The 14,639-nt window shown below is 43.0% G+C and overlaps 1 protein-coding gene across 1 annotated transcript in view; it reads right to left on the bottom strand.

The window, feature by feature from the left end:
- Ttbk2 (tau tubulin kinase 2) overlaps positions 1 to 11,362 on the bottom strand; it is a 117,754-nt gene extending 106,392 nt beyond the window's left edge. Inside the window, exon 1 of the mRNA XM_057780314.1 lies at positions 11,023 to 11,362. The gene's annotated coding sequence lies outside the window, so the exon portion shown is untranslated. The remainder of the gene's footprint in view (positions 1 to 11,022) is intronic.
- Between the last annotated feature and the right edge of the window lie 3,277 nt (positions 11,363 to 14,639).

Here is a 14,639-nt window from a genome sequence, read left to right as displayed (position 1 = left end):
CCCTGTCTTTCTGCACACTGACTTCACCAGGCCTGTACATGTCTCCTCTAAAAAACTTCAAAGCAGGTTTGTTGTGGAAGGGGGAGGGGGTGGGCGGGGCTTGTCTCTTAAAGGGACAGGACAGGACAGACCCCTTCAGGTCACACATATCAGATTTTGTTGTTTGTTTTTCAAGACAGGGTTTTTCTGTGTAGCCCTAGCTGTCCTGAACTTGCTCTGTAGTCTAGGCTGGCCTTGAACTCAAAGACCCATTTGCCTCAGCCTCTTGAGTGCTGGGATTAAAGGCTTGTGCCACCACTGCCCAGCACATATCAGACACTTACTTATATTATGATTCAGAACGGTACCAAAATTGCACTATGAAGTAGCAATGAAATATGTCTTAGGGTTTCTATTGCTGCGACAAAACAAACACCATGAACAAAAAAAAAAGTTGGGAAGGAAAGGGTTTATTTGGCTTACACTTCAGCATTGCTGTTCATCACCGAAGGAAGTCATTGCAAGAACTCAACAGGGCAGGATCCTGGAGGCCATAGAGGGGGTGGTGCTTACTGAGTTGCTTACAGTTTCAGATGTTCTGTCTATTATCATCATGATGGGGAGCATGACGGCATGCAGACACACATGGTGCTGGTAGCTGACAGTCCTACATCTTGCAGACAACACAAAGTCGACTGATACACTGGGCAGTGTCCTGAGCATAGGAAATCTCACAGCCTACCCCAACAGTGACACACTTCCTCCAACAAGGCCATAACCACTCTAACAAAGCCACACCTCCTAATAGTGTCACTCCCATTGAGATTATACAGGTCAATTACATTCAAACTATCACATTCCATTCCCTGGCCCCCATAAGCTTGTAGCCATATCATAATGCAAAATGCATAGAGTCCAACTTCAAAAGTCCCCATAGTTTTATCACATTCTCAACAATGTTTAAAAGTACAAAGTTCGAGCTGAAGAGATGGCTCAGTGGTTAAGAGCACTGGTTGCTCTTTCAGAGGACCCAGGTTCAATTTCCAGCACCCACACAGCAGCTCACAATTGTCTGTAACTCCAGTTCCAGGAAATCTGACACCTTCATACCAATGCACATAAAGTTAAATAAATTTTTAAAAAGTCCAAAGTCTCTTCTGAGATCCATAAAATCTCTTAACCGTAATTCCCTATAAAATCAAAATTGAAAAAAAAAAAGCAGATCACATATTTCCAACAAGTAATGTAATAGGACAGATTACCACCCCAAAACTTAGGGAAGGGGCCATAGTGAGGAAATACTGGACCAAAAAGATCAAAAACCAGCTGGGCAAACTCCAAACTCTACATCTTCATGTCTGATGTCAAAGCATTCTTCAGATCTCCAACTCTGTTTAGCTTTGTTTTTTTGGGTTTTTTTTTTTTTTTTTTGGTTTTTCGAGACAGGGTTTCTCTGTGGTTTTGGAGCCTGTCCTGGAACTAGCTCTTGTAGACCAGGCTGGTCTCGAACTCCCAGAGATCCGCCTGCCTCTGCCTCCCAAGTGCTGGGATTAAAGGCGTGTGCCACCACCGCCCGGCCCTCTGTTCAGCTTTGTTGATTGCAATACACTTCTTTCTCTTGGGCTGGTTCTATTCTGTTAGCAGCTCTCCTCGGCAGCTATCCCACAACTCTGGCATCTCTAACATTTTGGGTTCTCCAAGGCAACCCAGGCTTCAACTTCACAGCTTCATGCAATGACTTCTCTACTAGGCCTCCATTCAGGGACACCCCTAACATATGCCTGGTTTCAGTGGTTTTTTTCAGGCGTGGAGGCATATTCTATAACCCATTTCTTCGATCCTTACTCTATTTTTATTTTTATTTATTTATTTATTTTATTTTTTTTGGTTTTTCGAGACAGGGTTTCTCTGTGGCTTTTGGAGCCTGTCCTGGAACTAGCTCTGTAGACCAGGCTGGTCTCGAACTCACAGAGATCCGCTTGCCTCTGCCTCCCAAGTGCTGTTCAATCCTTACTCTAATGTGGCTGAAGCTACCAAGTTCTGCTGCTTGCTGGGGCTGGAACATGGCCCTCTTATTCAATTATATCTTCACCAGCTTTCTGTCCTTAACCACCTAAACTTGGCTGATCTTGAACTTGTTCTGTAGACCAGGTTGGCCTCAAAGTCAAAAGATCTGCCAGTCTCTCTGCCTTTCCAGTGCTGGGATTAAAGGTGTGCCCCACCACTCTAAACTTTAGTTTCTTTTCATAAATTGGAAGCTTAGCTGAGAGAGATTGTGCCCTGGGGTCATCACTCCCTTTATTCCATTTCTTAATCTGTTTATCTCTTTGAACACAAAATTTAGCTCTATTCCATTTCCTGGTGCTCTTTTTCTCCTCAAATTTTTATATTGTGATTTACCTTGATCAGCTTGCTCCTTTTCATTTTAAATCTTCATTAGAGTTACCACTAAAAACCACACAACAGTCTATACTAGGGTGTTTTGAGATTTCCTCTGCCAACAGAATCAATCCAAATTCTCTGATTTAATCTCAGGCAGACTCTTTGGACAAGAGCAAAAGGCAAGTCACTTTCTTCACCAAAATATCACAAGAAAGATCTCTAGGAAACATACTAAAGTTCTTCTCTGAAACCTCTTAAGTGAGCACCCCACAGAACTTCTGTCTGGGGGCCAGCATCTAGCAGCATAGGGCTTTGAAAAGAATCCAACAGAATTGGCATAAGACTTTTCTATCTGAAGGGGTTATAGGAAAATAACACTCAAACATTTTCTTGATGGCTTCCTTCTTTATTCTACTCTCATGCTTTTCTACAGCTTTTATACCCCAACAGAATCTTCCAGGCAGTACAAGAGTCAGAGGTTGCATTCTATTTCCCAAGTGAATGATTATAGGTAAAGACATGTTTTTCAGCTCCCTTACATGATTAAAACAGTCTCATCCCAATAACCCATATACAATATACCTAGATCATGAGAAAGCAAGTGGCATTTTTCTCAGTCAACTCTTTTGTTGGCAGGCTAGAAACTGCAGTCACAAAGAAAGAATAAACCACTTAATTACAAAAGGTAATCTTATTAGGAATTTTAAGGGAGTCACAAACGTAAACTTTTATATACATAAAGACAGTCAGCTGAACTTTTAATACTCAGGGTGCACAGCCATTCATCAATAACAAAAAGTTGAGGTCAGGAATTAGTGCAAGAAATTAATCATCACCTTGACTATTAACCAGACCTAGCAAGGGGAGCTAGAAACAATCAGGCCGTTCTATATTCTTGACCCTAGCCTAACGAGTCAGACAGATCAACTATGAGTCCTTGTGGACTTTAGCTTGTTTTCTGGGGTTATTTATCTTAAACTCTTAGCAAGGCTTCTGGTCTAACTTGAAGTTACTTTAAAGCTTTGTTTTAGCTAATGGCGCATGACTGCCTCTTTTCAGCATTGAGAGATTAGAGCAGCCTGGCCCCTCAACTCAGCTGCTCCTAAGGTGGAACTCATAGGCTTTGGATGTATCCTTATTCTTACTTTGATCCATCAAAACTCTGTAGGCTACCACTATTACCATCAAATTAGACAGCACAGCTTCAGGAAGGGCCATCCTCTTGACAATCCACAGGTAAAAATGCTCAGGAGAATGGGATGTTTCTGAGATAAACACACCATATTACAGGCAGTGGAGATCTCCCCACATCCACTGACACCATGCTAGATACCAGAGAAATAGAGCAGCAGCGAACATGTTAAGAAACAACAAAAGCAAAAGACATTCAGGGGTCTGTAGTCCAGTGGCCTTGCCAAAAGGAGACTAACCCATCAGAGAATTTCCTTCTGGTGGGCTGACACCTGGAACTTCAATTGCTACTTGCTGCTCCTCTGGCATGGCCAATGGCACCACAGTTGATCAAATCACACTCAGCACCAAGGTCTTCTGTGCTCCTACTGGTATGGCCCATTAAGCAGCACTTAAAACATTCAAATGCTTTTTAATCCATAGTCCCAAAGTCCATTATTACTCCAAACGAAGTCAGGCTTATCCCACAGCAATACCCCAGTCCCTGATACCAATCTCTGTCTTAGTCAAGGTTTTTATTGCTGTGAAGAGACACTATGACTATGGCAACTCTTAAAAAGAAAACATTTAATAGGGAGGGCTTGCTTACAGTTTTAGAGGTTCAGTCCATTACCATGACAGGGAGCATGGTGTCATGTAGGCAAATGTGGTGCTGGTAGCTGGTCCTACATCTTGCAGACAACACGAGTAGACTGACACACTGGGCAGTGTCCTGAGCATAGGAAATCCCAAAGCCTGCTCCCATAGTAACGCACTTCCTCCAACAAGGCCATATCCACTCTAACAAAGCCACACCTCCTAGTAGTGCCACTCCCTATTAAATTATGGAGGTCAATTATAGTCAAACTACCACAGGTAATTTTATGTTTGGGAGTGGGTCACTACAATATGAGGAACTGCACTAAAGGGTCGCAGCACAAGGAAGGTTGAGAATCACAAGAGTATGGTCATGAGGCTTCAGACAGGAACAGGACCATACTGCTGAGGCTCTGCATGTAGAGTGTTATGTGGTCTGAATCAGTGGTGGAAACGAAATCTTGACTCAGTAGTCAAGTATCTTGACTCAGCAGTGTGCCTGATGTTGACTAACAGACACTCCTGTTATAGACCAAGGAGAAATGGAAGGAGAAACTCCAGTCTTTTGGGAATGTGTTGTGGATACCAATCTCAGTGTTCTCAACTTGATTATAATAATTTATATATAAAAAAAAAGAGGGAAGAATTTCTACTGTGCTGATAGATTACTGTGCCCTAAGGGCTGGGGACCAAAAGAGCTAGCAAAATCTGAAAATTTTTCAGTCTCTCTAAAGATGATGCCTTTAAACAAAAAGAAGCCCAGGACCAAAGTCCCCAAGATTCAGTGTCTAGTTATTCCATGTGTCCTGCAAAACAATTGCCAATGTACTGCTCTAAAGAAACAACACACCAAGAAAAATAAAGAGGAGGCTGTAGAATATGCTAAACTTTTGGTCAGGAGAGTAAAAGAATTCAGAGAAATATGCCAGAAACAGTCTGCCAGAAGATGTACGCTGTCCTCACTGGAGGCTTCTACTTGTGAGTTCAGCAAAATTAAAGATTATTTAAGAATAACTAATATAAATAAGCAATCAGACCTTGGGGGTGGAAGAATTTCAGAGCATAGGTCATCCATTGCGGACTGAATTTGTATAAGTTTTTTTTTTTTTTTTTTTTTTTTTTGGTTTTTCGAGACAGGGTTTCTCTGTGGCTTTGGAGCCTGTCCTGGAACTAGCTCTGTAGACCAGGCTGGTCTCGAACTCACAGAGATCCGCCTGCCTCTGCCTCCCAAGTGCTGGGATTAAAGGCGTGCGCCACCATCGCCCGGCGAATTTGTATAAGTTTTAATTCACCTGAACAACCTTGTTTTGAGAAAATAGCTCCGAGTGCCTTGCTAGTGCAGGGTTAGTTTGACAAGTGCTTCCTTACATCCAGCTATTAAAGGCCACTTAAGAGACCACTGTCTATGAGACGTACCTATCACTGGAAGCAGCAACAGACCTTGTACTGATCATCATATGATATATATTTCACAGACTAAAGGGGCTACAAAGTGATGGAGGCTTTCACTCCAACTTAAAGCAAGGTCAGTCTTCCTGCAGACAGCCCCTAAAGAGCAATGTATAAAACCATGAGAATGAAGCCAAAGATGCAATGGAGACCTGGAAAGTTGGATGTGTCAGGAACTTGGAATGTGCAAAGCAAAAAGACACAAGCTGCTACCAAGTAAAAGTAACCAAAGAAAAAGGCTATGTGAGCTGCAACCAGTAAGGTCTTAGAGGCAATGCTCATCTGGAGAACACATCACAAGTTCAGGCATGGAACTATGGGACTGGTTTCCCCTTTGAGGTTTCTGTCTTGCTTTGGTCCTAACCCCACCTTGCTACTTTTCTATTTCTTCCTTTGGGAATGAAATTGCTTTCTCTGTACCAAACTTCCTAAGTATATAATTTTCCTTCTGACTTTACAAGGAATCACAACTGAGTTTGCTTCCATCTCAAATATTTTAATCCCGGATTTATGAACAATGTCGGAACTGTAAAGCCTGTGAGAACTCTGGAGGTGGACTGTATAATTGTAATTTCAGGAGGACATCAGTCTCATGGAGACCAGGGATGGAATTTCAAGGTTTTTATTTTAATCTCTCTCTCTATAGTGAGTCGTGTGTGTGTATCTATAGGCTCACATGTCACAGCATACATGTGAAGGGTTGTTTCTTGCTGTTTTCCTGAATATATCATATGTTAGCTTCCAAGGTTTCTCATCTCCACCTACCACCTCAGTACTGGTACAGATAAGCACTTCCACATCTGGCTTCACATGGCTTTTGGGGATTTGAATTCAGCTTCTCAGACTTGTGTGACAAGCACTTTTACCCATTGAGCTATCTTCCCAGTCCAAATGTATGGTTTAAAGAGATGTGTTTGGTCGGGCGGTGGTGGCACATGCCTTTAATCCCAGCACTCGAGAGGCAGAGGCAGGCGGATCTCTGGGAGTTTGAGGCCAGCCTGGTCTACAAGAGCTAGTTCCAGGCCAGGCTCCAAAGCTACAGAGAAACCCTGTCTCGAAAAACCAAAAAAAAAAAAAAAAAAAAAAAAAAAAAAAAAAGAGAGAGAGAGAGATGTGTTTGGACTTGTAAGGGTTAATCTTAATTGTCAACTTGATGGTTAGTAAAGTGCACCTCTGAGTTTATCTGTGAGGGCACGAGCATCAGTATTTTCTGTGCTTCCCCAATGCAATGAACTCAGCTGATCTGTTCCACCATGCCCTCCGTGCCACAGTGGATAAAAACCTCAAAACTGTGAAACAAAATGTTTCCTTCTTTATTTTTCTCCTGTTTATTGCAGATACACAATGTCTGCATAACACATAGGGTAATATGCACATTAACTTTTATTACTTTTTTCATTTAGAATATTTATTTTTAATTATTTAATTAGAGTGAAATATTTCCACTGACCTCTGAAGCTAATAGAGAACACAGAATTAGTTAGGATTAATAAAACAGTAACTTCTCTTGAAACTACCTGCTCATGTTTATACGTTCTCTTCATAATACTTGACACTTGCATAAGTATCTGTTTCTACAGGTTTCTGCTTCTACTATATGGTAAACTTAAAAGTGAAGAGATATTTCTCTTTTGTCTACTGCTGATTTTTTTTTTAAAGACACGGTTTCTTTGTGTAGCCTGGGCTGTCTTAGAACTAGCTCTGTAGACCAGGCTGGCCTTAGATCCAACTGTCTCTGCCTCCCAAGTGCTGGGGTTAAAGGTGTAACAAGAACCACCACCCAGCGCTGCTACTGAATCTTTAACCCATGACAGTTTAACAAGGGAAATGCTTAGCAAGTACTGAGAGCAAATGCAGCTGTTACAATAACTTACCATTCAAAGATTCCAAGAGATTGTTTTGAATAATTTATTACATGTATGACTGGTTTGCCAGCATTTATGTCTGTGCATCACGTGTGAGTCTAGTGTCCTTGGAGGTCAGAAGGCAGCACTGGATCCCCTGGAACTGCAGTTATGAATGGTAGTGAGCCGCCATGTGGGTGCTGAGAACTAAACCTTAGGTCTTCAGCAAGTGCTCTTAAACACTGAGCCATTTCTCCACTTCAACAGTCCTAAATATGTTGAGTTATTAAATGTCATGGAAGTTCAAAAGAAAGGAAGTCCTAATCCAGTTTACCATGTAATTCTTTTTTTTTTTTTTTTTTTTTTTTTTTGGTTTTTCAAGACAGGGTTTCTCTGTGGTTTTGGAGCCGGTCCTGGAGCTAGCTCTTGTAGACCAGGCTGGTCTCGAACTCACAGAGATCCACCTGCCTCTGCCTCCCAAGTGCTGGGATTAAAGGCGTGCGCCACCACCGCCCGGCAACCATGTAATTCTGCATCCAGGTGATTTTTGAATCAAACAGTATGTATCACACTTTTCTCTTTGGTTTTTCTTTTTCTTACTTTTCTTTCCTCATCTCTGCCTTACTAGTCATTGAAAAATGTTAATAAAACCATTTTTAGATATTATATAAGCTAAAATACTTAGTGGACCAAGAAAAAAGAAAATTTATAAACATACTCCAACACAAGCAGAAAGCCGCAAAGATTAACAAAAATAGAGTATTGAGATGATCATATGATTAGATAAGGGAAACAATGCAACCTTATATTTTAAACAAGTGTTTGAAATGGGAGAAAGTAAAATAAAAGGAAGTGTAAAGAGGTAAATGAGGGCTAGAGATGGGTCAGTGGTTACAGCACTGTCTGCTCTTCCAAAGGACCCAGGTTCAGTTCCCATCACCCCCGTGGCAGCTCACACTATTAGTAACTCAAGTTCCAAGGAATCTAGCACCTTCTTCTGACTTCCATGGGCACCAGACATGTAGACAGTCAGTAAACTATATACATGCAGACAAAACAAACATACACACAAAATTTAAATTTTTTTTAACAGACTAATGAACTGGATGTGGTTGTACATGCTTGCAAACCTAGTTATTCTGTTGACAAACACAGGCAGATCACAAGACCCAGGCCAGTCTGAGCAATCTAGGAAAACTCTCTTTCAAATAAAATAAAAAATTGGGGATGTAGCTCAGTTGGTGGGGTGCTTGCCTAGAATACATGAAGCCCTGGATTTGAACCCTAGTATGGCATAAAAATGGTGGTTGACACCTGTAATTCTAGCACCTGGGACGCTGAGGAAGAAGGATTACTGGGACTTCAAGAGCAGCCTGAATTACAGAGTAAGTCTGCCTCTGGACAACAAAGCAATGTCATCCATATGTATTCTTGATAAAGCGGTGTAGTTCACAAAGAACGTCCTACTCAGCACCTAAATGAAACTTAAAACTCCATGATCAGAACTAACTCAGCCGTGCAACACCTACATACTTTGAAAAACCAATAGTTTATCATGGCACACACATTTAGGCAAAATACTCTACACACAAAAATAAGTATACTTAAAAATGTTTAAACAAAAGCCGGGCGGTGATGGCGCATGCCTTTAATCCCAGCACTTGGGAGGCAGAGGCAGGCGGATCTCTGTGAGTTCGAGACCAGCCTGGTCTACAAAAACCACAGAGAAACCCTGTCTCGAAAAACCAAAAAAAAAAAAAAAAAAAAAAAAAAAAAAGTTTAAAAAGTTTAAACAACCCATGACTGTCACATTTTAACGCAGCCTTATGTATAAACTGCTCCCTAAAATTGTATAAATTATACAACTTTCACTACTAGCATGACATTTAAAGATATATAAAGTCCTACATAATTGAGCTCAATTTGCTCAGCTTTCCTGAGGTATTAAAATAGCCACTACTTAACAATAAAAATCTAGCCGGGTGGTGGAGGCACACGCCTTTAATCCCAGCACTCGGGAGGCAGAGGCAGGCGGATCTCTGTGAGTTCGAGACCAGCCTAGTCTACAAGAGCTAGTTCCAGGACAGGCTCCAAAACCACAGAGAAACCCTGTCTCGAAAAAAAGAAAAATAAATAAATAAATAAATAAATAAATAAATGAAAATCTAAAGTCATAAACAATACAGAATTCACTCAATGATATATATAATATATATGAATATACATGTTCTCTAAGCCAGCTCCCTACTCATGATCAATCTGTTTCAATTTCAAATTACAAAATTAATAAAGTTATGTATGAGCCTCAATGTCTTCTATGTGTCCAAAACTGAAAGAGAGAAGTCAGTTTCTATCATTCCACTATAAAGTTAAACTATTAGAGAAATTTCCTCTGCAATCATGCTTCAACCATCCCTTTTGGTGTGTTCCTAAAAATTCATCATATAGGAAATACAAACTTATGTACTAAAATTTCTTTCATTATGTTTTAATTTTTAATAGACCACAATCCAAATCGGGATAGATTCTCCAAGACGTCATATTGTTATATCTGTCACTATCACAGCTTCTTTAAACAGGCAAGTCACAAAGTATTCAACCCATTCAACACTTTTAAAATCCTCATTTTGAAATCCCTTAATGAATGTTATTCTAGTCCACTTAGTTAAAAGAAAACAGATAGGTCTTTGCAGTCTATCCTCAAGTCCATGTTTAATGTCAAGGCAACTGTTAATGGCTCAAACCCAAACACTGTTAACAAAACACAGCCGGAATCCTCCTTGTATTTGAGAGTCTGAGTACAAACATATGCCCATTCATAATATACTCTCTCACGCAATTCAATTCTACTAAATAACCATCATACGTAGGTTAAGATAAAATTCTCTTCTTTAATGGTCAAAGGACAGCTTCCAAAGCTTGAGCAGAGAAGCCTATCAACTTTAATCTAAAGCAAAGTACAACTCAATGTCATTTTTACCTCTAAGGCAGCGCCACAACGGAAACAAAATGAACTTCACTGGAAGATCAAGTATCCTAGCACCCCCATGATTATTTACTTCTCTGACTCGACAGTACGTATACGTAGGCTCTTTTGTCCCTCTTTCGGCATCCCAGCGTATCAACAACATCATCTTTGTCAAAGCCAATCCCTCCAGTCATTACTTCAGTACTACAAAGTCTGGCTTTCCTTATTACCCCAGAGAAAGACTCCGTAGCTCCGTCCCTCTTCCATTACAGCGAGGAAAAAATAAAGGTAAAACGAAACGCTCATAATTTTAAAGAATCCTCTCTGTTCGATCCTGGTAACCAGAAGAGTCATGAGTACAAGTGATATATGGGTCATCCACAGAACAGATGAAGCAGCTTCGTGACCCTCCAAGTTCAGGGAAGGCACCCAAAGCCTCCGGGGAAATGGGGCAGAACCAGAAGGGTCTCGGGGATGAGGACCAATTTGGGTCTGGCACCAGCCCAGGGTATGGGCAGAGACCCAAGGGTCTCTGGGAGCCTCTCCTCCATGCCTCGGTAGGGCTGGGCTAGGGGTCCGGCGGGCGCAGAGCGGCTACTTGGAAACGCCCCGGGGCTCGGGGGTGTGTCCTACCTGGGCCGCGGCAGACGCAGGATCTCAGGCGGAGGACTGGGGTCCAGCTCAGGGCTCGCACCGGTAGGAGTCACCGCTCAGCAGGCTGGCCCGCCACCGCCTGCCCATCCCCCGCCGCCCACTGCGGCGGGACCCGAGCGCGGCTTAGACGGCCGGCGGTCCCCTCGGGTGCCGTCCGCGTCTAAAGGCGGCGGCGGCGGCTGCGGGTGTTGCTGCGGGCCTCCCCGGGCCGCTGCTCTCGTGCCAGCCCCTGCACCTCCTCCTGCCGCCGCCGCCGCCGCCTCGTCCCCACCGCTCCCATAGCCGCTGCGGCGACTACTGCAGCGCCCGCTGACCCGGCCCGACGTTACTCTCCCCCCCGCAAGCCGCACAGCCTAGCCCACCTGCCCTGTCAGCGCGCACCGCCCACCTTTCCGCCGCGGGTGCTGATTGGAGAGCACGTTCCCAGCCCGTGGCGTCGGTTGGCTAGTCCCATTGCCTATCAGGGAGGGGGCGGAGAATTGGGTCGAGAGCGTCTCCGCCCCCCACCGGAGAATTGCCGCTATCTTCAGGTTTGCCTGAGAGGGCGAGTTACCGGGAAAGAAGCATCACAATGACAGTGCGCGTGCGTGTGTGCGCGGGGATTCTGGGACTTGTAGTTCCAGTGTCCGCCGCAACGGCAGGCCTGCCCTGAGAGATGTAGGGCGCTGAGCTTCTGAGAGCAGACTTGAGTAGGTATTCTAGTCCAGCGTACTTGTGGCCACAGAGTTGAGCCCTTTGGAAGAAAAAATACTATTTCACTGAGGCAGTCGCGACGAGAATCGCAAGGCCGGGACGTTGCTTAAGGTCTACTCGCCTGCTCAGACCTAAAGCCGCCAGGATCTGAGGAATGGGCGCTGTCCCCAGAATCTTAACCTAAGCTCCTGGCCAGGGCCAGGAAACCCGAAGGTGTGAGGAGCAAAAGAAGGTGTTACAGAGATGTCAGCCTGGAGAAGGGAGTGCCCCTTCGCAACCTAGGAAAAAAGATTGCATTGCTGTTTTGATAAAGACAATGAGCAACCTTCGTGTGGACCAATCTGGGACTCTAAGCTGGAGTTTGCAGGAGTGGTTCAAAGACTTAACTACGAAGGGTGGAACATTAAGGCTGTGTGGGAGACATTTATATTTCGTGTTGAATGGGTGCCAAACTCTTTGGTGAAAAACAAAACAAAAAAACTAAGAGTAAGTCTCCCTCCCATCTTTACTGACCATTATACAGACATTAAAAATTGAGTTAACAGAGAAACCCTGTCTCGAAAAACCAAGAAAAAAAAAATTGAGTTAACTTTACCAAGATCACGCTAGTGTCAAAACCAAACCTCGGGTCTGTTTAAATATCGCATGACCAATGCTCTTTCTCCTTCACAGTTCCAATGACTGCTGCGTGTTTGCCGTGGACAGAAAGGATGAATTTTAACTCTTCGTTTTTAATTGTTTTCTTAAGTGACGGGAATATTCTTCCTGTTGAGGAAATACCGGTTCTTTATGTTCTTTTATGGACAGGAGACAGCTTCCTGCCTATCATTTTCAGATTCTTGGACAAAAGGCAGAACAAAATGTACATTCAAAGACAACTGATGATGAAGTCATCTTGCTCTGTTCAACATAAAGAAGTTGCCAAATTGTTTTGTTTTTGATGAAAGCAGAAAAGTGTTTTTTTCCATTATTTATTATAAATGTGCCACCACACCAGGTAGAATTTAAAAAAAAAAATAGGTTAATTTAAAAATGGGTTTCACTGTGGGGTCTTCTTTTGGGGGGGGGCTTGAGACAGGGTTTCTCTGTAGCTTTGGAGGCTGTCCTGGAACTAGCTCATGTAGACCAGGCTGGCTTCAAACTCACAGAGATCTGCCTGCCTCTGCCTCCCAAGTGCTGGGATTAAAGGCCTGTGCCACCACTGCCCAGCATTAATGAGGTAAGTTTTTATTTTATTTATTATTATTATTGTTGTTGTTTTGCTTTTCAAGACAGGGTTTTTCTGTGGCTTTGGAGCCTGTCCTGGAACTAACTCTTTTTTTTTTTTTTTTTTTTTTTTTGGTTTTTCGAGACAGGGTTTCTCTGTGGCTTTAAAGCCTGTCATGGAACTAACTCTTTTTTTTTTTTTTTTTTTTTTTTTTTGGTTTTTCGAGACAGGGTTTCTCTGTGGCTTTAAAGCCTGTCATGGAGTCATGGAACTAGCTCTTGTAGACTAGGCTGGTCTCGAACTCACAGAGATCCACCTGCCTCTGCCTCCCGAGTGCTGGGACCAAAGGCATGCGCCACCACCGCCCGGCTGGAACTAACTCTTGTAGACCAGGCTGGTCTCAAAGTCACAGAGATCTGCCTGCCTCTGCCTCCCAAGTGCTGGGATTAAAGGCGTGGGCACCACCACCAGGTGTGGATCTTCATTGTTTTGTTTTTAAGATAGAATGTAGCCCCTGTGTACCCAGGATAACCTCAAACTTCTGATCTGCCTGCCTCAGCCTTGGGCATGCTGGAATTACAGCTTCCAGCTAGCATCTTGACAACCAACTTATAAAATAAGCAAGCCAGAATCAGCTAAGAGCCACTCCCCAAATTCAGCCCCACAAAATCAATGTGATATAATAAATTCACAACATCAAAAATAAATGTTTACTATTGCCTTAAACACTGATTGAGTGTGTGGTGACAGATAACTAATAAAGAAATATTTGGGAAAATAAAGATGACTGGCTCAAGTCTTGGGTTATGCAAAGGAATGAAACTTGGATTTATAAAGAATCTTACATACTATTCTAGGATAGTAAAATTCCATTTTAAACTGGGAAGTCTCAGCCGGGCGGTGGTGGCGCACGCCTTTAATCCCAGCACTTGGGAGGCAGGGGCAGGCGGATCTCTGTGAGTTCGAGGCCAGCCTGGTCTACAAGAGCTAGTTCCAGGACAGGAACCAAAAGCTATGGAGAAACCCTGTCTCGAAAAATCAAAAAATCAAAAATAAAAATAAAATAAATAAATAAACTGCGAAGTCTCCATACAAGACATAATGCTCCTTACAATTTTGTTCTAGCAAGAAATAACACATTGAATAATCTTTTCTTTCCCTGTTCTTCTATGTGTGTGCTACTCTACCACATTTGGTACCATTTTGTAACCTCCCCCTGATCTCAGCAGGAAATGACCTACATGGCTCTTTTATAGCATATGGTTACCAGGACAACATCACAATGTTTTGTTTGTTTGTTGTGCCCCAGCAGGACCACTACTCCAGAACTACTCCAGAACCACATCCCCAGCCCCAACGCCACAGTATGAATCAGGGCGAAAACCAAGATGCTTGCCATTCATTCTTTCCTCCCTTTCCTTTAAAAAATTCTGCTGGGCTAGAGGTGAGGAATGTGTTGAATTCAGTCCCCTGTGTTATGATGGTTGATATCAGTTATCAACTTGACAGGGTCTAGAATCACCAGAGAGAAATTCTTTGCCTCGTCTCTGAGGGATTATCTAGGTTAGTTGAGGTGGGGAAACCCACCCTGAATTCAGGCAGCACTGTAGGGAGCAGAGGAAGCCCGAGTGAAGCCTTGAGCGAATGTGTACCACGGACACGAACATGGCACCCCTACCCTGATCCGAGTGCAAGC

The sequence above is a fragment of the Chionomys nivalis genome, chromosome 9 (assembly GCF_950005125.1).
Source record: "Chionomys nivalis chromosome 9, mChiNiv1.1, whole genome shotgun sequence".
Taxonomy (NCBI): Eukaryota; Metazoa; Chordata; class Mammalia; order Rodentia; family Cricetidae; genus Chionomys; species Chionomys nivalis.
Note: the sequence above shows the minus strand (reverse complement) of the source record. Positions and strands in the feature narration are given on the sequence as shown.